Source organism: Equus asinus, chromosome 24, assembly GCF_041296235.1.
Source record: "Equus asinus isolate D_3611 breed Donkey chromosome 24, EquAss-T2T_v2, whole genome shotgun sequence".
Taxonomy (NCBI): Eukaryota; Metazoa; Chordata; class Mammalia; order Perissodactyla; family Equidae; genus Equus; species Equus asinus.
The window spans coordinates 64898764-64925718 of NC_091813.1; positions in this window are offsets into that span (position 1 = coordinate 64898764).

Below are 26955 nucleotides of genomic sequence, written 5' to 3' on the forward strand. Positions count from 1 at the left end.
ATCCTTGTGTGCTACCCATGAGAGGACCAGCAGCGTGGGGAGGAGCTGAGGCAGGGTGTTTAGTCCTGGGCTCCCTGTTGGTTCACCCTGGTCCTGTAGAACGACAGGGCAGCTATCTGCTCTCTCCAGGGGTAGTGACAGCTTTCTGCTATTGTTGGTCCTGAGATCCTCCTCCATTCCTTACTTCTCCAAACTCTGCTCACTCTTTTTGTGAACAATCCCCTTGTTAAACTCTATTCAATTTCCCAGTCTGGGTGCACAATTTATTTCCTGCTGGGACTCAGGCTGATATAAGGACGTGGGGTATTCTAACTGAACAATTTTAGGGAGCTAAAGAGGATAGGGGTGATTGCAGACTGTTTTGTGGAGTTTGTGTAGAGGCACAAAGACAAATCTGAGGAGACTGAAGTTATACCGCAAAACGCCCCACAGAGAACACGCACTCACTGAAACCAGATGTCTGCAACAGTCAGAGAAGGAAGCAGCCTGATGCCAAATGGTCCACATCCACGTGATCATCACAAAGGTAGAAACATGAATTAGAATACATTTTGGAGAAGTTTGCAAACGGATGATGCCCTTTCAGCATTATTGAACTCTAGCCAGTCAAAGGTTCACAGAAAGGTGATGATAATAATGCACTTTTTCTCTATTTCTTTGGCGTGTACACCCTCCAGCTTTAATGTCTCCTTTGTTGTAACATTTATTTGGCATGTCCTGTGATCCTTGCATGATATTGATCTATAAAATTGGATTAACAAACAGGCCACCAGTTCACCTGTATCAAAATAGCTCTAAAGGGGAAGACATCTGGGTGGATAGATGAGACGGCACTTACGCAGCCCGAGGAACCCAAAATAAACAGAAGGAAAAAAAATAAACCTGAGATGCCGTAGAATTCGGGAAGCAATTTATATACTAACTCTATGACGGTGGAGGAACTTTCAGGAGAAAAAGTCTGACATTAACCTACGATGGAGACAGCAGGCTGCACTCAGTGATCAGTAGGCACAGTTTTTCAAATGAGTGTGCGCTGCACTTGCACTTGCATTTGTGAGTGTGCACAATGCTCATAGATAGAAGAGAAAGAGCAAGTTATGGTTCCTTGTTATGATCTTAGCTTAGTGCATCACCTGACAAAGGGCTTTGCATATTGAAAATGTAAGCATTAGTTGAACAAATGAACAGAAATGTCTGCTGAAAAATGAGCACAAACCACCAGCATGTTAATAAATGAACACTTTTGTTCTCAGTGTAATGTTCTGCTCGTTTAACTGATTGTTGTTTTGATTGCAATCTCTTCACTGACAATAGTATTGATAAACCTATCAAAGAGATATATTGAGTGTCTGTTTACTGAAAGTAAATTGCTGGGATTTCAAACACCTTTTGGATCTACTCCTAAAGGAGTTATAAAACATCTCTTAATTTGTTAATCATTAATATTTGGCCCCTGTGACTTGTGTGTGTAAATATACACAGTAGATGCTCATTTTGTCAAGTTGTTTCTGACTCAGATGCTGTGTTTCCTTGGCCACTTCTAACCTGAGCAAAAGTGTGGGTGACAGAGTAGTGAAAATCCAGAGTCTCCATCACATGAACAAGAAGAAGATGTGTCCCCACATGGAGGCTTACTGCCATCGTCTTTATGTATTTATGAATTTGCATAGTAAAGAATGCCCTTTTAGGTTGAATTATTAGAATTTTATCAATGCCTCGATCGTTACTTCAAAAACTAATTTTGTGCCATCTGTGTTCATTGGATGAGAGGAAAAAGGAGAAAATATATTTCATATGTCAGACTCCTACATAAATGTAGGTGCAGCTTTGACTTGAGATGCACCACTGGGCTCCTATGGAATTTTTACATGCTGTGTAATAAAAGTCTGCAATCTGATACCTCACACATCTCCATTAACCTCCGACATTGAATTTGTTCGATTCTGATTGTTTTTTCATTGATACAAGTGTTTGGTGAGGAATTAGGAGCTTTCCTTCACAAATGTTTTGTTTGATTTACAGCATTTTGGGCTGTGATATTCCTGGTTAGAATACTTTACTGTTGAATTCTTTAAAAAAAAAAAAATCAGTGGAACTCCCAGAGGATAATGTGCATCAGTTCTATGTTAAATTCTTTGTTCAGACTTATTATTTCAGCCTCCAAAATGTGTTTTCACTAACATAATAGCGTGATAAATGCAAAAAGTGTGTGCGCAGCTTTAAACATTTGGAAATGCTTCTAAAGGTCGCTTTTATACTGGGCAGCTTACTTTTTCTATAAAGGTGTTTCTGTTCCATACCCTACTGTCCCAAGGTTTCCAAAAGTTGAACATGAACTCTGGAGGAATTCTCCTTTGGACTTAAAAACTGGAGTTGCCTGGCAGACAGTTTTTATTCTTGTCTAACTGAGTTCCCCAACTTTCTCCCTTCTTGTGCCCTTGGACATCAGTTTCACTTGTTTTCCTTTGAACGTGTCAGAGTGGTTTCTCAACCTACAGTACATAAACCTCCCAGCTAAGTGTCATGTTCGTCCTGGACTGTCCATGCTGCTCCTGTCTAACCTTCCTCGTCACCTCCTCTCCTCCAGCACTTAGTAGTCATGAACCATCAAAATTCAATGCCACCACCAAAACAGCCTGCATCACGAAGAGAGTCTACCCCTTTACACCCGTATCTGCTCTTCCCGAGCTGGCAGCCAGTAGCCACAGGTGGCTGTTCAGCACCTGCCGTGGAGCTAGTCCAAATTGAGATGGGCTGTAAGTGTGAAGCATGTACCAGATTTCCAAGACTTAGTGCAAATAAAAAGGATGTACACATCTTATTAATAATTTTTACGTTGATTACACATTGAAATGGTGATATTTTAAGCTTGTTGGTTTAAATATAATGTTTCATTAAGAAATTAAAATATATTATTAAGAAATTTTATTTATTTTCTTTCTTGAATGACGCTGCTAGAAAATTCTTTTCTAAACGTGGCTACCAGAAAATGTAGCTCACATTTGTGGTTTGCATTATATTTAGATTAGACAGTACTGCTCAGTATCAATCTTTCTCAGACCTGGTTATGCATCAGGAGCACCCAGGAAACTTAAAAGGACACTCCCACAGTTGTCTGGGTCTTACTCCAGACCTACTAAATCCGAAGACTAGATGTCAGCCTTAGGAATCTGTCTTTTGTGAAAGCTCCCTTGATATTTTGAGGCAGCTGGTTAGTAGAGCAACATTTGAGAACTATGCTATGGGCCTCTCTTATGCTACCTCATGACAACACTTTTTGGTCCTGGATCTCATATATTATAGGAGGTCCTCTTTTATGTGACCGAATATGGTTGTGGCTAAGTCACAAAAAGCAAGTCTCTACCTGCTTTCTAAGGTGCTTCCCTTCCCCTAACCTATTTAAATTTAGAACTCTCTAAGAAGGGGCTTAATGAGGAAGAATATTTGCATAATACTATAAAAACCCTTTTATCTAATTTGGCTGGGACCAGCAATGGTCATTTACTCTTCTTTTTAAGACTTTTTAAATTATTTTTTTTAGGGCAATTTTAAGTTCATAGCAAAATCAAGAGGAAGGTACAGAGATTTCCCATATATCCCCTGCTCCCACACATGCATAGCCTCTCCCTCTATCAACATCCCCCACCAGAGTAGTTACAATCGATGAACCTACGCTGACACATCATTATCACCCAAAGTCCGTAGTTTACATTAGGGTTCACTCTTGATGCTGTATCATTTACTTTTTAAAACACCATTGTGGGATGGGGGATGATATATTCATATATCAAACATTTTATTTTAACTCAAAAAATACGTGCAAACATTGGATTGTCAATCTTTAGGGCCAGAGAGTTTTCTTGACGTGCTGGTCTGCTGATTAGAGCTCTCCAATACCTTTCTTCCATAAACAACATCCCAAATGCCTCCTTGACAATTTCCACTTCCATTTCTTTAAAATGTAGGATGATCTGAAATATACTTATGAGGCCATCCACGTGCAGTACTTTCTATGCTATCGTGATTTTTCCCCTAACCTTCTGTAGTTTTTTCACTTAATTTGGCAGAAACCATTTTTCTGTTTATCTTTTCAAAGCATTTAACTTAGTTTCCACAGAGATAACAACTCTTTGTTTTCGCTCTTATGTTTCATTAGTTTACATAGTATTTGTTAAATTACGTAATTCCAATAACAATTACAACTATCACAGTCAGGTTTGGGAATAAACTTATTTGACTTTTGTTAAGCTTAACAGGCGGGAGCAGTCTTGGACAGGCTTTCTCGGATGCGGCCTGCTGTTGAGAGCATTTGGAATGCCATGGCCATCAGTCGATATGCTTAACAGAAGGAATGGGTAGCATGGTGAATTAGTCTGGCAAATCAGTTAATTGAAGGTCATTCAGAGAAGTTCTATGATAAAAAATAATAATGCAATAGTCACTGATATTTGTTGAACACTTAGCATGTACTAGATATAGATGCTTTGTATATAACACCTCCCATTCGACTCACAAACATCCTTTGTGGCATGATTTATAATGAGCTTCATTTCACACATGAGGAATCAAGGCTTCCAGAGGTTAAGTCACTTAAGGTCACACAACTTTAAGTTTAGAGATAAAATTCAAACCTAGATTAGTCTGATGCCAGAATCCAGGACCAACTTTTAGCTTCGGAGGCCTAACCTTGAAGAGAGGGTTCACGCTGTCCCCTTGCTGGAGACCTCACTGGGCCTGACATTGATCTATGGGACTGGGTCAAGGGCAGAGACTCTGCAAAGCCAGCAATCACCATAACAAATAACTTGCATGTGTGTCCTGGATCAGAGGACAACTCTATAAACGTTTTTAGAATATGATGGAGCATCATGTAATTAATATACCTAATGTCGTCAACCAATGAATAGATTGGGTGTTTTGAAGCAAACTTTGCTGAGAGTATTATTTGAGCTGGAGCCTAAGGGGCTTCAAGGAGATGAATAAATTCTTCTCCTCATTTCTGGACACTCTATCCTGGGAGCCAGAAACCAGGTATTTATCATGCTGTCTCCTCTGGGGTGCTTTTCCTCCGTGTGATGAATGTGGCTTCCTGGAAATTCTGCTTTACGCCAGCCTTGAGGCAGAGTCCTTTTAGCTCAAAGAAAAATAAATTGGCTTCGGGAAAAAAAAATAACTGTCAGCCTTTTAATCCCTTCTTTTCCATCTTCTTTTTCCTGACCGTGGTACTGTGCATTGTTCAGTCTTCAGGGATTCATCGTTCATTTCTAGAAGAGCATCAGGTGACCTCGATGTGCACTTCAAGTGCCTTTTATATGCTTTGTCACACCCATGTTTGTATGTGATAATTAATCACCCATGGGTCAGCCACCTAAAATCCTGCCCCAGGCTCTCTCTGCCCCCACGACAATTTTCCTCCCACGGGAAAGCTGGTGGGTAGCTTTGCCAAGGTGTCATTTGGTAATAAAATATTTTTCCAAGAAGATTTTCAGTGAGCTATGAAGCACTTACCGCGATTTACACCTATTTTCTTGTCTTTGCACGGGAATAATTGCATTTACTTTCTTTGAAGTATAATTGTGCCCAAAGAAGTCATTCTACGTATTTGGTGGTTCTAGATTTTCTCAGACTTTACTTTTGAACCTGCCACATTGGAAACATTTTTTTTCTAATAATAATTTTGATCTGAGTGTTAAAAAAAAATCAAGCTGTGTAGTTTCTCTTTTGTACTGGTAAGAGCAATCAAAATTATTTTGCAAAGTTTTTAGTTCATGAAAACTTGCTGGCAAGGAAGTGAGGAACTTTGTTAGTCTTAAACTCGCCTGGGCATTGATTGGCTGGGTTGTGTCATTTGAAATTAAAGATTTCTGGCTGCCAGAAACAAAGCAGCCACAAGTAGGTCCAGAGAGAACAGGAATAGTGAAATTTCTCTTCTGTCAGGCCTGTCTCTGGGTGTTTGTGAGACAATATTAAACTTGAGTTTCACTTAATTTCAAAAACGTTAGCTTCATGGTTAAATCAGCCTCATGGTGAGAAGAGATTCTATCGTTGTTTTTCCTTAGAAGTTCTGCATTTCAGCATCAGAAATCAAATTGAATCTCAAGAGTGGATGGGAAGCTTGGACATGTTTTCATAGATGGACAAATTCAAATAATTTGCAGAGGACACTGGAAATCGGATAATGGCTCACACGTGTCTTGTAAAGTAAATATTGCTTATGTAGGAGGCCAGCGGTTCTCAAACTGTGGTCTCCAGACCGGCAGCATCAGCATCGCGTTCATCTTGGAAAGTGATTCTCAAGCCCCACCCAAGTCTTCTTAAATCAAAAACTCTAGGGGTGGGGTCCAGTGATCTGAGGTTAAATAATCCTTCTGGGGGATTCTGTACATTAATGTTTGAGAACTGCCACCATACACAATTATTTTAGTTGTGAAGGAAATTTTGGCATCATCTCTCAAACTCATCTTTTAGTATATGAAGATTTGAGGCTCAGAGAAGCTATGAGGTTCATCTAAGGTGTTGTTTCATGTTGCAAGGAACAAAGTCAGGCAGTAATCATTTAGTTAACAGAAGCTTATTGTAAGGATTTGTAGCATATCACGGATATCAAGTCTTAGACTCTCATGATGAGGACTCAGGCATCTCTCTTTTACTCTTCCTGTTATTTCTAACACCTCTGACTAATGACCCTCTCTTCTCTCCTTCTACCTCGTGGTCCTGCTTACTTACATCTTTTCTTGCCTCATCGCTTTTGCTTAAAGCCTTTTCCCTCCATTAGTAGTTATGTTTTGTCTTGGTTTTCAGTTTCTGCATCGGCCCCCAGCCTGTATCGTACTCTGTGTGTTACTATTTATGGTCCCTAAGAGAAAGGTTTTGGTATAAATTATGGAGTTCCTTGTTAGGCAGAGCTCTAGTGCCAGACCATCTCATTCATTCATTCATTCATTCCCTCAACAACTATTTATTGAGATTTTGTGTCTTTCATTATGCTAGATTTTGGGAAGAATAGTAAAGAAGATAGACAAAATATTGAGGTCTCCACAGCTCTTAAATCCTAGCTGGGATTTGTAAAATAGACAAAGAGTAAATATTCACAGGTCCATAATCTCTTATCTGTGATTCTGAAATTCAAAAATCTCTTCAAACTGAAAGGTATTTCCTAACTCAGTTGGCAGCAAAACCTGACCTTACTTGAACTTCTCCAGCAGCAAAACCTGACCTGCAGAAAAGTGAAGCTATTTGTATCTTTGTTTATCCCTCTTCATGTGAATCCTCATGAGCTGCATTGAAGAAATATTAATGTTTGATGTGGGGAGCTCTCACAGACCCGGATGCCATAAAGCCTTCATAAAAATTCTAAAAAAATTGAATTCTGAAACATAATTGGTCCCAAGGGTTTTGCGTAAGGGTTGCAGACTTGTAACAAGGGTTACTAAGTGCTATGAAGAAAATTTAATAAGGTGGCCGAGAGCTTAAAGTTCCACATGCTCTACTTTGGAGGCCTGCCTTTGTGGGTTCGGGTCCTGGATGCAGAACTATTCTATTCGTCAGTCATGCTGTGGAGGCATCCCACATACAAAATAGAGGAAGATTGGCACAGATGTTAGCTCAGCAACAGTCTATCTCAAGCAAAAAGAGGAAGCTTGGCAACAGATGTTAGCTCAGGGTGGATTTCCTCACCAAAAAAAAGAGCAAAAAAAGAAAATTTAATCAAGGTAAGAGGATAGAAAAAAATGGGCAATGCTGTATAAATGCATTAATGCCTGTTATGGCTCTTCTCAGCACACAACCAACTCCAGGAGCAGTCATGAACATGGGGTACCAGGAAATGTAGTCACCAGTAGAGAACAGAGGGGCTTTTGCAAATAAATCATTTTTTAAAAATAAATTATTTCAAAACTTCTAGTCAATCCCCACTAAGTAATTCCTTAAACACAATAGAAAATATTATTAAAATTATGGCCTGATGTAGAGGGCAGTAATGCTCCTAAAGCATGTAGCATTCTAGGAGATGGGCTTAAATTATGCCCTTCTATAATGAGGACATAAATATATGTTTAGATAAAGATGACCAAGTGGATTAATTGATGACATGGAGAAGAGAGTACAGAGGAGAGTATGAGAGAATCTGAATCATCCCTCAGTATGTGTAGTCCAACCGAAGCAAATGAATGACCTTTTTTTACCTGTGGAAATAGCATATGGAAATCTGTGGAGTGTTAGTGAGAGCATCAGTCTTGCCAACTTCAAATTCTGTGCCACTGTTTATATTTAACATTTTTCTCGTGTTATACTGTGTGTAATATAGTTTTCACCTGCTAGGAAATATTATTACTAAGCTGTTATCAACATGTTTAAAAATATGAGTGGGGTCTCGCTCTATTGCCTTTCCTTATTATTTTATCTTAAGTGTATAATTTGTAGCAATATTTAATGGGCATTGAACTATGTCATAAGCCCAGGATAAACTTAATGAAGATTAAACGATGGCTATGCATCCTCTCATATGCTGGATTTAAACTTTTAAGTCATTTCTGGCTTTTTGATCCCTAAAATTTTTAAATAAGAAGCTGTGTTTGGCAAAGGATCATGCATTGAGATCTACAAAATCACAGTGTTGGTGAAAAGTTAAAATCTCTCCATCATCCCTCTTGGCGCAGGATCACACAGTCTCTGCTTGGATGCTCAAAGTAGTATGCAGCCACCTCTATTTCTTTTTAACACTCCAGTTTTGCTCTATGTGGAGTAAAATATTATATTAGCAAGACTGCCTGGTTGTGTTTTCTGAAGTACAGAGTCTAGTCTATTCCTCCAATCTTTGACATATACTCATATTCTACCCTCATCTTTCTTTCCCCAACTTGTCACGCAAGTTAGTTTTTGCAACTTTTCTTCATAGTTCATAGTTGCTAAGCCAATTGGTCTCCAGTAGGCACTGTCTTATTTTGTATTGTCCATTTAAAAATGTAACATCCAAATACGGTCACAATAACCTAGCGGCGTTCTGACCAATGTAGAATATAATGACACTAAAAGTTGCCTAAATCTGGAGCCATACATACATCTATTTCACAATCTTGCCATATATTTTCTTGTTTGTTTTCTTACTCAGAGCTGTTGTCTTTGGCACTTTTCTGGCACCTTGCTTGGGCTACTCTGGATCTCAGATTTTTACATCCTGTCCTAAAGATTCATGATTGATTGTGTAAGTGATACGCAGAAACCAGCCTCTTTACTAGTAAGTTGGAATGTTGATGTGAAGGCTGCACACAGGAATAGTTCAAGATAACCGGAGAAACTCTGATTACATTAATTGGAATTTTAAAAGCAGAATTTTCATAGTTTTAGATTTTAAGGTGGTAACCCAATCGTTAACCCTACTGTTAACAGTCCTCTCATATTTTGTACCCTATGTTTATTGATCTCAGAAAATGTCAGTGGAGATTCATGTTTAAGATATTGAGCCCTGAACTAGCAAGTAACAGCTTCAAATAGTGTTGATGTATGTAAAGCGTTCTGAGGAAACACAAAAAGCACCATATCTTGGTATTTGTTTCTGGACTTGGCCATAAGGATGTTAGAGGTTCTTTTTTCTTTTCTTTCTTTCTTTTTTTTTTTTAAGCTTATGTGGTTAGAAGAATGAGTTACAGTGTTGATTACAGATCTTCATTGCAGACCTTCAGCTTATGAGGTTAGGGGAGTGATTTATAGTGTTGACTATAGGTCAGATTGTCTTTGAGAAAGCTGTGCTTTCAACACCACAGGATTAAAAGCGAAAACCGACAGGAAAAACACTATATTAAAAACAACCTCCTCCCAGCTCCTATTCTCAGTGCCCACTCTCCCCAGCATCCTGGTTTATGAACCCGTGTAAAGTTGATGCTGGTGACTGACTGTCTTTGCCCCCATATGCTGACTTCCTTCTCTACTGGCTGACTTTCCCAGCCTCTCTGTCTGTGCTCATTACTTTTATTCACTCTGGTTTTATCAGGATTATTAAACTGGTTGGGTCCTGCTTTGCGGTCTCTTTGAAAGGAAACTCATAGCTGCAGCCAAAGACAGTGGAGGAAATTTCACTTCCCCGGTTTTAGCACCATATTGCTAAGGGAGTTACATTGTGTCATGAAAGATTGGTTGGTTACCAGATTTCCAAGACCTCACTCATAGATGTAACCTTTATGAAATATCAAGAAAGGCAAGAATCCAAGAAAACCGTACTAAACTCCCTAAACGGAGATATATTTTCAAGATAGTAAACTTTTACATGTATTTTGCATGATTCTCTAAAATGTTATAACCGATTTCCTGATTAGAGAGAGTGAACTGGCCAAAAGCACAAGTGAAAATATAGAAAATAATAGTTTTGAAAAACTGCCATTTAAGTATGTGCAGTAGATGTCGCAATAATGTATACAGCATTGTTTTCATAAATTATTTAGGCATTTATTTTAGATTTTAAGTGGTCTGACTTTTTATCTTTTATTCCAACCTCTTCCCTCACCCTGGAGTTTTCAAATTACCAAAAACGTTTTTAATTGCACCTCTGTCTAACACGGGTAACTTAGAAAATAGAAATTCTCATTCATATCTTAATAGAACCAAGTTACCAATGTCATAATATTTTCCATAAAGATTATTCTCTTGGGAAAAACCTATTGACAGTGATAGATTGCCTAGATTTTATTCTTATAGCAGGTAATATAATCAGAAAGACTTTGGGGAGTCAAGTCCTTAATAAATGTAAAATATTTCCTGGGAGGAGTCTAATTATTGACAAATTATAAGAGTCTTTAAATGTGCCCCACTGCACGTATAGACTGTGGTTCTGCTGAACTTGCCTAATGACCTTTAAACTAAAAAAGCAAAAGTTGAGTGGTTGATCAATGTCAAGAACACTCTAGCTGGATGAAACTTGAGTCACATAAGCATTCCTTGAATGTATATATGTTTTTCATTATAATAATTTGCTTTTTAAAAGGCATATCTATATTAAGTGTATATGTGAAATAGAATTGTCTTCTGGAAAGAGATAACCAAATACTGAAGCGTAGGCTGGATAAAATCTTGAGATGTGGACTCTGGGTGGCAGAGGACATTATAGGAAAGGCAAGTCATCAGAGAGCTAAAGTGACATTTTGGATTATTGTTGACTGTCCCTCCAACCCGTTTTTAGTTTCTCTGATTCATTGGGTAATTAATAGAGTGAGAGGTTTTGGTTTAGACCAGAGATAGAAAATCTGTGGCAATTGAAACATGGGCTAAATTTCAGTTAATCTGTGCTCTATCTATGAAAAGATAGCTGCTTAAAAACAGTCAAATGGATTGTAATGGAAATGTGTACTTCAGAATCAGACTAAAAATTTGTAGCTAAGTGAATCTTTCCAGATGGTCACTGTGTTACTTACAAGTCTTCTCTAGTCTTTTCCTCCAATTGGAATTATTCACTTAGAACTCTGCAGTCTCTTCCTAGTTCTGAAAGCAACACAACCCATTCTGAAAAACAAAAACAAAACTTCCATAATTTTGATATTTGCCTAGGCCAGTTTAATGTACTAACTTCAACTATTCCTAAAATTCACGTTATCTGTTTAGATTGGCTGTGCTTCTTTTCATCACTAACTTAGACTTCAGTTCTGGTTGGCATGGGCACCAATGCTTGGTGGGAGCAAATGATGGGGGTTGGGGGTGGGCATCCAGTGGCTGGTGATGGAGGTTCCAAAATGGGCTAGCCAGAGGTTGATACGCTCTCACGTCAAAGTGATTATTTTAACTTTTATTTCCTCAAAACTCCCCTCTCCCTAGTTGTTTCTCCACCCTGGGAAAGGGCCAGTTCTGAGACCAAGTTCTAACAGGGGCAAGACAATACAGTCCAGGTCCAGCCCAGGTATGGAAAACACTGGAAGATCTCATAGGAGTAGGCTGGGAGCTGCCCAGGATGATGTTGAGGAGTTGTATCAGAGTGTCAGAGGCAGAGCTGGATCCTTCAGGCATTTCTTTTGGAAACTGAGGAAAAATAGAGAACAGGACCCAATCCCGAAGATTTGCAACTTGGATAACAGCGTGTGAAGCACTGGGTGTTTGGATGGAAATGGAAAGGATTGGCTTCCCTGGGTAGTCGGAAGAACATGTAATAACTTCCAAACATTATCAAAACTCCTGACTCTGGTCCACCATTAGTACCTCTCCATCCATGTCTCATTGCAGCCCCAGACGTCTGCTGAGTATTTCTCTGTGCACTGATTTCTGGACTTCTTCCTTGAGACATATACCAAGATGTTGACTTTCATTAAAAGAATTACTGTAAAAAAATATTGTTATATTTCCCCTAAATATTGGAATGCTTTTTGAGGTAGCAAGAGGCCAGAAAGAGAAGGGTTTTAGACTCATTGCAAGTTGAATTACACCCACCAAGTATGGGCCCTGAGCAACACTGGACTGCGTGCTGGGCGCTGAGAGTGGGTGGCTCAATTGTAAGTCAATGCAGAATGTGATCAATGTCAACATGGGACTGGCTCAAAGGATGAGTGTCATGGAAGCTCAGAAAAGAGAAACAACTACCGGGACTTGAGTGATCTGGGACCTGCATGCAAGAGGTGTCACAAGCTGGACCTGAGGGTGTTCTGAGAGAAGAACAGGGGTATTTGTATGTTCCCTGGTGGCAAGGCAAGGGAAGGCATTGAGGAGAAATCCCAGTGGGGCTGACAAAGGCCCAGAGAAGGTAAGAAGGGTAAGAGGACGAAGTGAGATGGTGTTCTCTCTGTGTTGCTGCAGTTAGGAAAAGTTCAAGACAGGTCACAGTGAAGAATAGTCATGGTGGTGGGAAGTGATAGTCACGGTGCTCCAACTGGAGAGAAGAAACCAGCTCGACAGTTTTGGAGAAAGAGGTTCAATGTCTTGATTTTGTGTGGTGGATCCGCATGGCACAACCAGTTTCAGTACTGAGGCTGTGGCTCTGACTGGCTCCACTAGCAGGCGTTCTGGAAAGGTTTCTCCGAGAAATGGACTCCATGGAATGTCAAAGCCTGCTGCCTCTCTGCTGGTTCTAACCTTTCCGAGATGGTTTTACTTGCCAAGAGTATGGATGTCAGTGTGCTTTCATCACTTTGGATGGAAATGCTTGGAGCAGGAAAGCCAACTTTACAGCTGGTGCTTTCTAGGTGCATGGATCTCAGGGGTTCAGATGGTTGCCACACCTTGATTCCTGCAACGTGCCAACCTCCTTGTCCTGGAAGGTCTTTAAAAGCAAACCTCAGAACCCTAGGAGAGAGGCCAAGCGCTCGGTCAGCCTCCTACCTGACCACTTGTGTTGATCCTAGACTGAATCGGCGTGATCTCATTCATGATCCAAATGTTTATTGGAAGGCTATTTTGAATCAGATTTGCTCCTATGGAGATCAGAGTGTAGTGAGGAAGTCAAATAACCAGACTGGAGATTAAAATAAAGCCTCAGACATTCCATGACAGGTGCTGTGTAGGAGAGCGCTTGGAGGCCAGACTGCATTTTTGACCTCCAGCTCCGCTGCTTACCGGCTGGGTGACACTGAGCAAGTGACTTACCATCTCTCAGTTCTGCCATCTGTAATGAAAATAGTGATAGCACCTAACTTCGAGGATTATCTTGAAAGTTAGTTGAGGTGATGTAAGAAAAGTGTTTAGAACAACACCTGCCATAAAGGAAGTGCTCAGTACGTATCAGCCCGTGTGTTCCAGGCCGGAAGGGCAGGGCACAATGAAACAGCATCGGGCCAGCAGGTTATTGTCAGCACGTACAAGTGCATCTGAGAGGTTGGTACCCACAGTCTGCTTCAATTGGTCGTGGCCTTTGTCCTGACTGGTCTCTATGTCCATTTTGATTGGTTGGTGACTGTGCTGTAAGGATTGTTTATTATTTTTTTTGTCACTGACCAGAGTCTATGTCACTGGTCCTGAGACATTAGTGTACATTAGAATAAGTGGAATGCTTACTAAAGATGGAGTTTTTTGGGCCCCAGCCCAGAGAATTCAATTTGGTTAATATGGAGTGCGTCCAGAAATATTTTAAACAAGCATTGCAGACCTGCCCTCTCAGAAACTCTGATTTAGAGGGTCAAGGAAGGTCAGCCGGGAGAAGTAACATTTAAAGCAAGCCCTGAAATTCCAGTGCCTTGAGGTGGGGGGGGGTGGGGTGGGGGGGGAGAGCAGGATGGGGTAGGAGATGATCCTTCTCAGAGGGAACAGCGTGGGCAAATGCACAGAAGTTAAGGGAGAGGCGTTCCAAATGGCTGGAGCATTGAGCACAAGGGGGGAACCCCAGCAGCAAGGAGTGGAAAAGGCTCTGACCACAGAGGCGATGTAAGCCATGGGTTTTTATTTTATCTTCAGGACAATGAATGGGAAGTCACGTGAAATAGTTTAAGGATGGGCGACTGGATCATATTTACACACTGTGCAGAGGGGAGAAGGGCCCCAAGTCAGCGGCAGGAGGCCAGCCAGTGGTTTCTCCAGTGAGAACTGCTAGCTTGGTCCCCCATACTCACTCTTGCACATGGCACTCTCTCTGACTCTTTCCCTCACTGCTTGACATCTGGAGCTCTCCTAACTCACTCAGCCACTCAGGCCTTAGTGCCTTCTGTCGTGTCAGGTGTGGCCTCCCAGCTTCAGTCTCTGGCAAGACAAGAGCAGCCATGCTGTACTTCCATGGGTGCCGAGGAGGTGGAGGAAGAGGCTGGGCTGCCCGCAAGATGTGGGAAGGCCAAACTCTGTCTCCATCTCTCCATCTCTCTGTGGCTATGGAAGTGGCAACAGTGTAGCAACAGTGTCTAGGGGAGGAGTGTGGAGGAACGACTCAATACCTGCCCGAAAAAGGAGAGCTCTCTCTGTGCAGACCAGAGGGCGAGTCTGACTTCTACGGACAGTGGGCAATGAGCTATCCTGACCCACCTTGTCCCTGTCAATCAGGAGTCATTTTAATTCATTCTTTTGATCATACTTTCTTCTCTTTTCCCCCTCCTTATTCTTTGCATATTTCCGACAGGGAAAGGGCATTAGACATGATTTTTTCATTAGTTAGTCAACCTCCGAATATTGTATTTTAGCTATACGAGCTGTCCTGCTGTTGTATCTCTGGCTTATTTGGAATTACTTTGTCAAAGCAGAAAAGGTACAAATCCTAGAAACCTGTTACTCTCTAAGCTCACTTCATAAACCCATCCAGAGTCATTTTCCACAACGGGATTGAAAAAGAAAGAGCAGGCAGGAATTGACTGTACACTCGCCAGTTCACCCCTCAGATCGCCCACTTCTGCCAGCACTTTGGTGCAGGATCCCAGGAGAACAAGAAGTAGAGAAAGGGGGTTAAACAAGCTTTGAAAAATGGTCATAATTTTCCAAGGGCCTTTTCTTAAAACCCTGGGATTAGTCCCCGGAAAACCATTTATTCAATTATTCAAACAAAGTTCTGGATACTGCTCTTTCCTCCACCAACTGCCTGGACGTTTGTTAGAGCTGAGTTGTACCCATTGATAATAGGGATTAGGAAGGGTCTGCTATTAAGTGCCAACTATGTGTTTAATTGTTACTGCAAGAAAAATAGAACTTACTGGTAAACTGTGCAGACTCTGAAACAAAGTACCCTTTTTACTTTAGTAGGAATGTGGATGCTAACCAAATGTGTCCGCATGGTTTCAATTAAGCAGAGGAATGTTAAATGTAAAGCTAAATTGATGAAAATAACCAAACTTTCTGACAAACCAATAAATTGGAGTCTAGAACTCATTGCCCATACTGTATGGCAGCCAGAGAAACATTGCTAGATCATCAATTTTTACTTAATTTTTTGAGTTAGTTTATACTTGAAGAAAAAAAAGGAATGCTAGGAAAGTAATTTAAATTCTTCCTGGCTATAAACAGAGAATATGCACATTGGATGTAAACCTTGTTCTTCACTGTATGCGATTGAATGGATTGTTTATTCTTTTAGCAATTTCCTCGGTGAAATTTTTGGAAACAAGACCAAGTTTTCAGGGAACTTTCACATCAACGTTTTGGCAAATGATCTGGCAAAATGCTAGTCATTGGGCTGTTTTTCTAAACTCCTCAGAACTGCTCCATGGCAATCCTTATTTTTTTTAAATGATGTTTTAATTTTCCTTCCCTCAAATTTTTTATTCCTTCAAGTTGCTGTCATGTTGAGATGATAATGTATTAGACAAATTATGAGTTTGGAGAAAATTCTAAATTTCTTGCTGAAAACAGAAGATAAAGTTACATAGTCAGAAATCTAACTCTTTGCACATTTCTGCGTGTCAGAAATTTCTATTTCTAATATATAAATTTACCTCTGAATAGCTCTTTTTATTTTGTGGGACGTGGTAGGAAATAAGCCATCTAAACCAAAAAAAAACAAAAAAGGAAGTGGAGGCCATTGTCTTTACCAACGTGACCTTCATGTGACATCCCTTGCTAACACACTGGCCAGGAACCCGGCCCCACATCTTGGTCCCCACTGATCCACAGGTTCAGAGGTCTCCTGAGATCCTCTTCTTAGAAAGTAGAACTGCTGTCAAATGTAAAGTGGAGTCGCTTGGTTTCCATGGCCCTGTCCCAAGCTCAGATAGTGCCAGATGGACCCCGTGTTCTAAGTTGGTACATTCCCAGCCAAGGGCCTATTCAATGCCTATTTATGCTGTAATGTTAACAACACTGGAGCACAATCAATTTTTTTGAATTAAATGGTCACAGCACATTTTATTTGATGACCATTCAACAAATGCTATGTTTTGCAAAATTATTTTGGGGGGGCTGTCATGAAACTGCTTCTTTATGTGTTTTTAGAATGTTTCCAAACCTTTTTTCAAATTTACTTAAAATTTTAAATCAGATATAATTAAATATGTTGCATATTTACTTAGACTCTATTTCAAATTTTCACTACCTATTTAAATGGCATCCAGAGGGGCAAAATAAAGTAATCTTGTTGGAGACAAGGCAACACAGTTCTCCCCACATTGACTTTTGTACCTAGTTGTTTCTAATGGTTCTGACTTCATTCAACTAATATTGTGGCTATAGTTCCTATTAACGGCTGTATTTAAGATGTGTGGCACTGATGTATTGATCAGTCAAGTATTCACAGCATCTTCTATGTAACAGTATCATTCAAACTTTGTATCATCCACACATTTGACTAGCTTAAACCTCTGTGATATTCATTCAAATCATAGATAAAAATGTTGAACATCTGAGTTCTCTGATAAAGCACTGGATAGCTCCCTCTAAGTTCAAGTGAACTGAAAATATTTATTGTGTATGCTTTGCATAGCCTTGGGATGCAAAGACAAAGAATATCACATGGTCCCTGCCCTCGGACACTCATGATAGAGATGATAGGAATGCACTGATTGACACATGTATTTCAATCAGCTAGGAATCCAGTGAATGTGGTATTCTCTAGGTCACATTTCTCATTCTTTCAGTTTATTAAGTGTGTACTATATGTCAGGCAATATGATAGGTCTTGGAAATAGATAAAACACGGCCTGTGATCTTTGTTTCATATACAAATTTATCCTGGAAGACTTTCTCAAGAGTTTTGCTGTAATCAAGATCCACTGTGCCAGTTTAGGATAGTTCCCGTCATGTGATTTTGCCAAATTCAGGCAGGCATAGCTTGTCGGGAACAAGCTCAGTCCTCAAGTTCAGGGTGATACCTGAAGTTTTCTGAGACACCCACTCCTTATCAGACATCCCTCTGACTTCACTGTCCTCTTTTCTGGGTTTGATTATATTTTTCTAAACACGTTTTCAGAAAAATCTGTTTTTTGCGTTTCTCACCCCTCCTTTCTTCTCTACTCTTTCAAACCCACTGCCCTGCAGTTCCATCCAGCACTGCTCAGTTTTCACACTAGTGTTCAACCTTTAATCAATTTACTGCCCATTCCAACATTAGTACTTTCAAAAGGTGGGGAGGGATATCTAATGAATGTGTTGGTATGGTATTTATCAATCATTGTACATTAGCACTCTCATTACATACATTTGCCTTACATACATTTGCCTTACATACACAACTTTTGTGTCTAAGCAAAAGAAATTAAGTCATGTGTAAAATGGGAAAAGAAATATTCCTCTCTAGGCTGCAACCTCAAGGTCTAAAAAATGCAAGGTTACAGTGAGGATGGTGGGACAGTGTATTTCCAAGTGGGGTATTCAGGAAAGTTTTTATTCACCATCCTGCACTGAAGAAATGCCATTAAGCCCACTACATCTGATTTGCTCTTCATGGCCCACCTAGAGTACTCGAGAACCTTCTTATCTCAGCATAGAAGTAAATGCAGTCTAGAAGGCTTTCTGCTTGAGTGATGGTCAACCATTTTATAACACTTTAATTACATTTCTGTGTTGCCATTTTGGTAAAGAAGTGGCAACATTAAGATCCAATAATCATTTATAATTAAGGGCCTATTATAATAAACACTCTGAGAGGCACTTTTGCAACAAATTGTTATTCTTTGTTTTAACAAGTATGTATCTTGAGAACTTACTATGTGCCAGGTTTGTGTACTATATGGAAGATTTGGTATTTGGTCTAAAATATTCGGGAAAATCCCAACAAATATAAAATATGAAGTTGAACCCTCTCAGAAAGTTCTTTGGGTTTATTTTACCAAAATAATTATGCGAAAGTTTCTCATATTTCAAAATCTATAGATACTGAGCAACAACAAACACAAGAATTTTTTTTTCCTGAGGAAGATTTGTCCTGAGCTAACATCTGTTGCCAATCTTCCTCCTTTTTTAAATTTTTATGTGAGCTGGGACCACAGCATGACCACTGATATCTGAGTGGTGTGGTTGTATGCCCGAGAACTGAACCCAGGCCACCAAAGTGGAGCACACTGAACTTTAACCATTAGGCCATCCGGGCTGGCCCAAGAATCTTTAAAATAGGAATATGGTTGATATTTTTGTTTGATTTCTCCTACACAATGCAGAATAAAACAGAGATCATGTATGGAGAAAATACATACATTTTCCCTTTTTCCCTTTTTTCTTTTATATTTGTCTTTTTCCTGCTTACGAGTCACAGTAATGTATGGTGAATACAAATTTGCAATATAGTTAATAATTTTGTATTTTACATGAATTTTAAGGTAAACACTCAAATTCAAACTGCATGGATTGAGGGAATGCATTTCACATATGAACAGTGATGCCCATAATTCTGGTCACCAAGAAACTGTGTAACATATTTGTTGGTGCATCCCATATATTCTCCTTTCAGAAGTGCTGACTTTTCAGTATTGGTTAAGTTCCAAAAAGAGATCAGAATGGAACTCAGATAGAAAACCTCGTTCCCAGTTCTAATTTAGGCTGTGACATTGGCTGTATTCCTTTGCTTTGCCAAACTTAGCACTGGGAAATTTCTATTGTTACAACGATCTTCAGGGAGTCACTGAAAGTCTTTAATTTGAAGGGCTTTAATAATGATAATGACTATAAAAACAACAATAGCAACATCAATAATAGTAGCTAACATTTCTAATGCCAAGTATTTTAAACACACCCTCTTTTAATCCTTCGACTCTCTATCTTGTAGGTTCCATTATCATCTCCATTTTATAGCTAAAGACACTGACATTTCAAGAAGCTAAGTATCTTTTCCAGAACTGCCATGTTCTTGTTGCATGTTTTATTGAGCATGCTTTAGATTTGTTTCCAATAATGATTTGGTATTTGTCTTATATGAATGTTATAGTGATAATAGGCATATCTGCAAACCCAAAGCCAGTTCTAATCACCACTGTTTGAAAGATTTTGTGTAAATACGTGTGTGTGTATATATATGTCTCCACACAAATGCTTACCTAAATAGTGTAAAAAGTCTGATGTAATGTATAAAGATAATAAAGAAATGCTAAATCTGAATTTGAGACTTTTAAGGTAATGTTAGTTATTAGCAGCATCAGAGAAATATTTGAAAATAATGTAATAGAAAGTTAAAAACATGGGAGAGGAGTTGCAATGGATTGGCAGTCGCTCAGATTTAGTGAGAAACTAGGAGGGTCCTGGGACAGTCTTTAGAAAATGCTTTTGCACATGGTGACTTCTTGTTTCCTTGGAGTTGTAACAAAGGGCATTTTTTAAAATAGAGCAATTTGTGTCAAATCCCTTTCTGAGCCCAAGAAAATGAGACTTTTGCTTCCAGGTTATATTTCTCTTATCCTTCCAAGGCCAAAGTTTGTAAAAAAAAAAACCCTCTAAAAGCAGGATTCAATAAATACATGAGCTTGCGAGAAATATTTAGCCACTTGGTCTTGTGACTTTGGCAAAGCATTCACTCGAGCAGAACCCGAAGGGGTTTTATTTCCCGTTATGGGAAATACAATCTGGGTGACACGGAGGGTGTTCTTTAAAGGGAGATGTTTGTGGGTCACTTCAAAGTTGCACATGCTTACCTAGGGCTCTGTCCTTGAGGAAACTTCCTTAGCATCAGCACTGATGTCTCTGTTTTTTGTTTAGTGTGCTTATTTCTCTCCTCCCCCTTCCTGTTTTTCTGGTAGCTTTGCAGACTCAATATGCCTCTCTCAGGACGAAGTGTAGAGACCTGGGATGTGATGCGGAACAACCAGCCATGATTTAGAACAATCGAGGCCCCCGGATGTATTTTTCTGCTTTACCAGCAGTTTGATAACCAGGGACTATAAACATTGAATGGCGAGTCCAAGTGCCTGTGGGCCGTCTGGTTCGCAATTCACCTTCCACACTGTTTTATGGAGAATGACACTTGCTCCTGCCTTAAAAAAAGGTCATTTCTGGTTCTTTAGAAATATGGAAACATGATATTTTCCAAATGTTGAGAAACTATGATGGAGGAGAAGACTAAGTTGATTTATGTGTAAATTCCCTTTTCTGATGGCCTTTCTTTATTTATTGCTTACAGTAGCAAATAGTGAGCCAAAATAAGTGATTTGAATGTACATACCCATCATGCAAAACCCATTTCAGGACTCTTTGCATCCTTTCGGTGTAGAGTGGGGATGTCTTTCCTCACGCAAAATGGTGGGTTCTATTTTGACTTTTTAAAATTTAGCAAACATTCACTGAAAATTGGCTGAAGGCCTTATACTGTGCTAAGTGCTAGAGAGAAAAACACAGTCTCTATAGTCAAGGAGCTTCTGTTCTAATTGCTGACTCCCACAGAAGTGCACTATTCTACAGTTCACTGTGCTTATGGAGATTACATTAAACATTATAACCAAAAAAAAGACAGGGATTTTTAAAGTACGTCCTTAGCGTAACTACTGTTTAAACTGCAGTGTATTAACAGGCAATACTGCGAGAAGGTGTTCTACAGTCAGGGAAGTCTGGGAAAGGCGTGTTTAGACAAAGTTCAACAGGATACTTTCTGTGATCCTCCGGGAGGAGAGATGGTACACGACACTCCAAACCTTCTTGAGTTTAGAACCCTTTTTTTAAACATCTCCAGGGGCAGGCTCTGTGGAACACAATTTTTTTCTTTTTTTGGCAAAGTTTCACCCTGAGCTAACATCCATTGCTAATCTTCCTTTTTCATTTTCTTGTGGAAGATTAGCCCTGAGCTAACTCTGTGCCAATCCTTTATTTTGTACTTGGGATGCCGCCAAAGCATGGTTGATGAGTGGAGCAGGTCCACACCCGGGATCCGAACCCGTGAACCTGGTCTGCCAAAGCGGAGTGCACAGAACTTTAACTCAGCCACAGGGCTGGTCCCCTGTATGGAACACAATTTTTAACAAACGTATTAACTTTTAATAACTTTAAAACTTTATTGAAAGGAAGTTTGCTGGGCTAGAAAGTTCCAGGGTGACAGCTCTCACAGGACTGAAAGATCTGCTATGTGACAGTTTGCTTTCATGGTGGCAGTGTGTCTTGAGCCTGTAAACCCTTTACCCAACATGTCTTGCTCCAGAGGGCCAACTCCAGCCTTGCCTCATTTCCTCCGCCTTTCCACAGCCCTCCGCTGATAAGGGATGGGAAGAGCATGGATAGAGCAAGCAGGGATGTCACACAGTGGTGGCAGGTGTGCTGACACGATGATGGCAAATCCCCAGTCTTGGCTTGGCTAGCAGCTGGTCAGCCATCGCCCTGTGAATCTCCCAGGAGAACTCAGCTCCGTGACCTTTTCATAAACCTGAGCATTTGTTTTACCAACTGAGACGTTTCCCCTGGCTCTGTCTGTACACAGGGGTGGCGGAGGCAGCTGTGAGGAAAGTGGCCCAGACATCCCAGGCCCCAGCCTGGGCCCCTAGGACTTCTCCTGGACACAGATGCCCATTCTAGGGCAGACTTCTGCTGGTGCTTTACAGCTGTCAAAGTGCTTGCACGTGGTTCACTGCACTTGACCCTATCGGTCCCCTGAATTAGCATGGCAGGGACCCTCCTCACTTTAGAGATGAGCAGTTTAGGTTTAGAGATGAAAGGATTTGCCCAGAGTTACATGCTAAGGAAATACCCAGCTCACCACTAGAACACAGGCACACTGCTTCTCCAGAACCGCCTGGAGATTCTGATTCAGTAGGTGGACGGGCTGGCCAGAGGCTCCGCGTTCCTCACAATCTTCCAGGTGATTCTGATACGCTGGTCACTGCTAGATCACAAGGTTCTAGACCACATCGCCGTACATAGGCAAAAATTAACTGAAAATGTATGGGCAATTTACTTCTCAAAAACCGTCTTACAAAGGTATCACTCGAGTAACTAGACGACTCCTGATGGCACTTTATGTGCCTCCCAGGTCACGTAGCTGACTGCTCATACTCCATCAGCCAAAGCCGTCGCTGCTTTGGACAGAGGAGCTCCTGTCCTACACTTTGCATCTAGTCCTCTTTTTTCCACTTCATCTTCTTTCCTCACAGCTGTCCATCCGTCCTGCACGTTTAAAGAGCTCACCTCATCCCTTCTACTAATTTGGATCCATCTAGTTCTTCAAAATTCAAAACATATTTTACCAAGAATTTCCCCCATTTCAATTAAACCATCCCAAACCATATCCCGGGCCCTCAATCAGTGAACATATGCAACCATCGTGTCTATGGACTTTTTCCTTGTCTTCACCGTGTTCTACATAATCCACACATTTGTATAGACTAGCGTTTACTGTAAGGAAAGAAGAGATTTTTAACTATGGTTCTCTTGTGGATAAATTTTTCCTCGGAAAAGAAGCGTGTCAAAATTATATCTTAATTTGGTAGAATGAGTAAGGAGCACCGTGTTACAGATAACAATGTGAGGAAATGGTTTCCAGCTGGCTTCTGGAATCACACAGACTTGTTTTGAACCCCCGAACTTCTTTCTGTGTGACCTGGGCAATTCATCTAACCTCTTCTCTACAATGGGAATGAACGATAGTGCTTATCTCTTAAGATTCTACGTTTAGCAAATGTTAGAGCAACATTTCCCGTCTTACAGAGAATAATCGATGTATGCCTGTTTTGTCAAAATATAACACCGTGAATCTCACTTTAGCATCAATTTCATAAACTTGTACATGAGGATAAGGTACTGAGTGAATAGACTAATGATTAATTGACAAATATATACTTTTGAAAGCTACAGTATGTCGTCTTGCAGTCTTTGCTTTCTAAAGAGGTAATATTTATTTTCTAATTTTTAAAAATTTAAGATTATTTATATTTACAAAATCCCAAATAGAATTCTTGTGCTTTCAAAATACATACATATATATATATATATATATAATTTTTTTTTGATTTGGAAGATTCTTGTTTAAAAAAGTCAACACAAAAATAATCTGTGACCTTCATAAGTATCGAGTTTGTTTTCAGTAAGATGTGAAATATCAAACTCAGTAACTTTCATTGGCTATAATTAATATATACAAACTCTTTTAAAGAAATTCTGAAACGTTTTTTGTCTGAAATCTGGAGAGAGTTTGAATGTGGAACCCAGACCTCAGGTCTTCCCTGTAGCTTCGCCTGTATTGCAACTTGTCATTGACCAAGTCCTGATGCCCAAGATGTTTTTGCTTACTCAAGGCCTGTTCTCCAAGTTTAAGCTGTGGCACGCTCAGGGGAGTCAGAGTGTGAGAAAGGTAATTGTCACGTGGGTTCACGGCACGTGTGTGTGACTCTGGGCCATGAAGAAGATGCTTGATATGGATGGTTCACAGGGAGGGAAGCACTAAAGGAAAACAAAGGCTGCAAAGGAAGAACACAAGATGTATAGTAAGGGAAGCAAAGAGTCTGCCCGTCTTGAGTGGACTGTCCATCTCATAGAATGGAGAAAGAGAAATACGATGGAACAAGTAAGGCTGAATTTGTAAAATTCTATGTTGGGGAGGATTTTTAACATACTGTGGAAGGTTTCCATTTTATTTTTAAGGCTTTTTTTTTTTTTTTAAAGATTTTATTTTTTCCTTTTTCTCCCCAAAGCCCCCTGGTACATAGTTGTATATTCTTCGTTGTGGGTCCTTCTAGTTGTGGCATGTGGGACGCTGCCTCAGCGTGGTTTGATGAGCAGCGCCATGTCCGCGCCCAGGATTCAAACCAACGAAACACTGGGCCGCCTGCAGCGGAGCGCGTGAACTTAACCACTCGGCCACGGGGCCAGCCCCTATTTTAAGGCTTTTTAATTAGAGCAATCACATGATGAAATGTACCGTTTAATGATATTATCCAGAAATTTGGTGTGCAGAATGGCTTGGACCCAGGAGAGACTGAAAGAGGGAACCTGCGTAGAAGCTGATTGTCTCTGTGCAGGTGAGGGAGAGAAGTGGTGTGCTAGAGAAATGGGGGTGGTCACAGAGAGGGCAGGGTAGAGAGGAAAAGCAAGTACATTCAAAGAATCAGAGCATTCTGTTGTCTATTTGCATTTGGGGAGGTAAAAGAAAGGGAGAATTTCACCCCAACCTACAGGTTGCAGCCCAGGAACTGGCAGCGTAGTGTCACAATGGCAAAACCAAGAGATGATTTGCTTACTTTTAGGTATGTTTCTTTGAGGTAATTCCAGAACCTTTAAATGTGGTTGTTTTGTTATCAACTGAGTATCAAGATAGGCAAGAAGTAAAATTTAGATGGAACATTCCAGAAGTGGTAGTTGAAGTGTATCACCACATAAATTCCGTAGGGGAGAAGTTGAAAAAAGATGCTACAGAGAGCTAAGAATGGAATCATGCCTACCCAGAAGGCAAGAGGTAAAGAATTAGTTGGCTACAGAGGAGGACCGTCAGTGAGGTCGGAGATGAAGCAGGCAGAAGGCAAAGTCGAAGCGTTTCTTGAAAGCTGGTTCATTAATGGCGCACCACGTAGCAGAGAAGTGTTGGGGGGCAGAATCTAGGGGGAAATCACGCCCTTTTTAATTTACAACGTGCCTCTCAACATTCATGCATACATTACTACTTCATGGAGACATTAGTGTAAACATGGATATATTTATTCTTGAGTAAATTTAGAAAAACGATGATAAAAATTGAGCAAGATTACTCACTCTTGATAAATTAAGAAAATAGGCACAGTCTTTTTGGCAAATTGAAAAATTTTTAATTGTGATAACCATGGTACAGGAATAATGATGAAAGTCATGTAATATGTTAAGTGATTACATTCATAAAATCATGTATACTGATGTGGATGAGCTGTCCACTCTTCCAAGACCAATTTCTTCACTATCTCCCATCTGCTCTGCTTGTGCAAGAACAAACTCCATCTATTGTTTGCTTTCTAATGGATTATTCCCATCAACACACAAACAGGCTATTTCTTCAGTCTTAACCTGTTATGAAGAAAATCTTCCTCAACCACACTTTCTCCTTCAAGTTTGGCCCATTTTCTCTGCACATACGCCAGTAATAGAGTTTACTTGTTGCCTTCAATTCCTGTTTCTCCATTGCCTCTTGAATCCATGTTCATCAGCCTTTCGCCCCTGTCCTTGCATTCCAACAAAACAGCTCTGTCAAAGTCACCAATAACCTCCATATTGTTGAATCCAGTAGTCAATTCTCAGTCTTTATATCACTTAGCCTCTCAGTAGTGATGCACACGATTGCTTCTGTGAAATACTTTCCCCATGCCCCAAACTGAACTTAACATGCCCCAAACCGAACTCCTGATCTTTCAAACAAGCTCTTTCCACAGTAAATGGCAACGCCACCTTTCCTATTGCTTGGGCCGGAAAACTTGGTGTCATCCTTGACTTCTTTCTTTTTCTCAAACTCCACATTCAATCTGTCGGCAAATCCTATTGGCTCTACAATGAAAATATATCCAGAAATCTGGCCACTGTACCCTTGATGAAAGACACTATCATCTCCCACTTTGGTTATTACAAGTCTCCCATCTTCTCTCCCTGTTTCCATCCTGTCCTGTTCTATGGCCCATTCTCCATACGACGGCCAGGGATACTTTCAAGAACTTAAGACATGTAATATCATTCCTGTGTTCAAAATTTTCCGGTGACTTCCCATGTCACTCGGAGTAAAAGCCAAACCCCTCATGATGGCCTATAAGGTCTCTCTATGCTCTGGTGCCAGCTTCTTCTCTGATCCTGACCCCTTGATAGCTTTGATTCACCCACCTCAGGGACGTTGAACTTGATATGTCCTTTGCTTGGATCTCCATGTGGCTCACTCTTTCAATTTCTTTAGGAATTTGTTCAAATTTCACCTTTTCAATGAAGCTTTCCTTGACCTGCCTGTTTAAAATTTTAAGCCCCAGCCATTCACACCCCAGCCTTCTCCCATGCTTTATTTTTTCTTTTTTACTCCACTTGCTACCATATGACAAAATATGTATTTTGTTTGAACACCATCAGAGTACGAATTTTTTTTCATTTCTATATCCCAGCACCTAGAATTGGTCTGGCACATAATAGGCAGTCGATATATACAAATGAATCAAATTAAAAACAAAGTCAGCCTGATATGGTTTAATATAATTACTTGCATTCATCTTATATTGAACATCTGGAAAGTTGTTTAATATT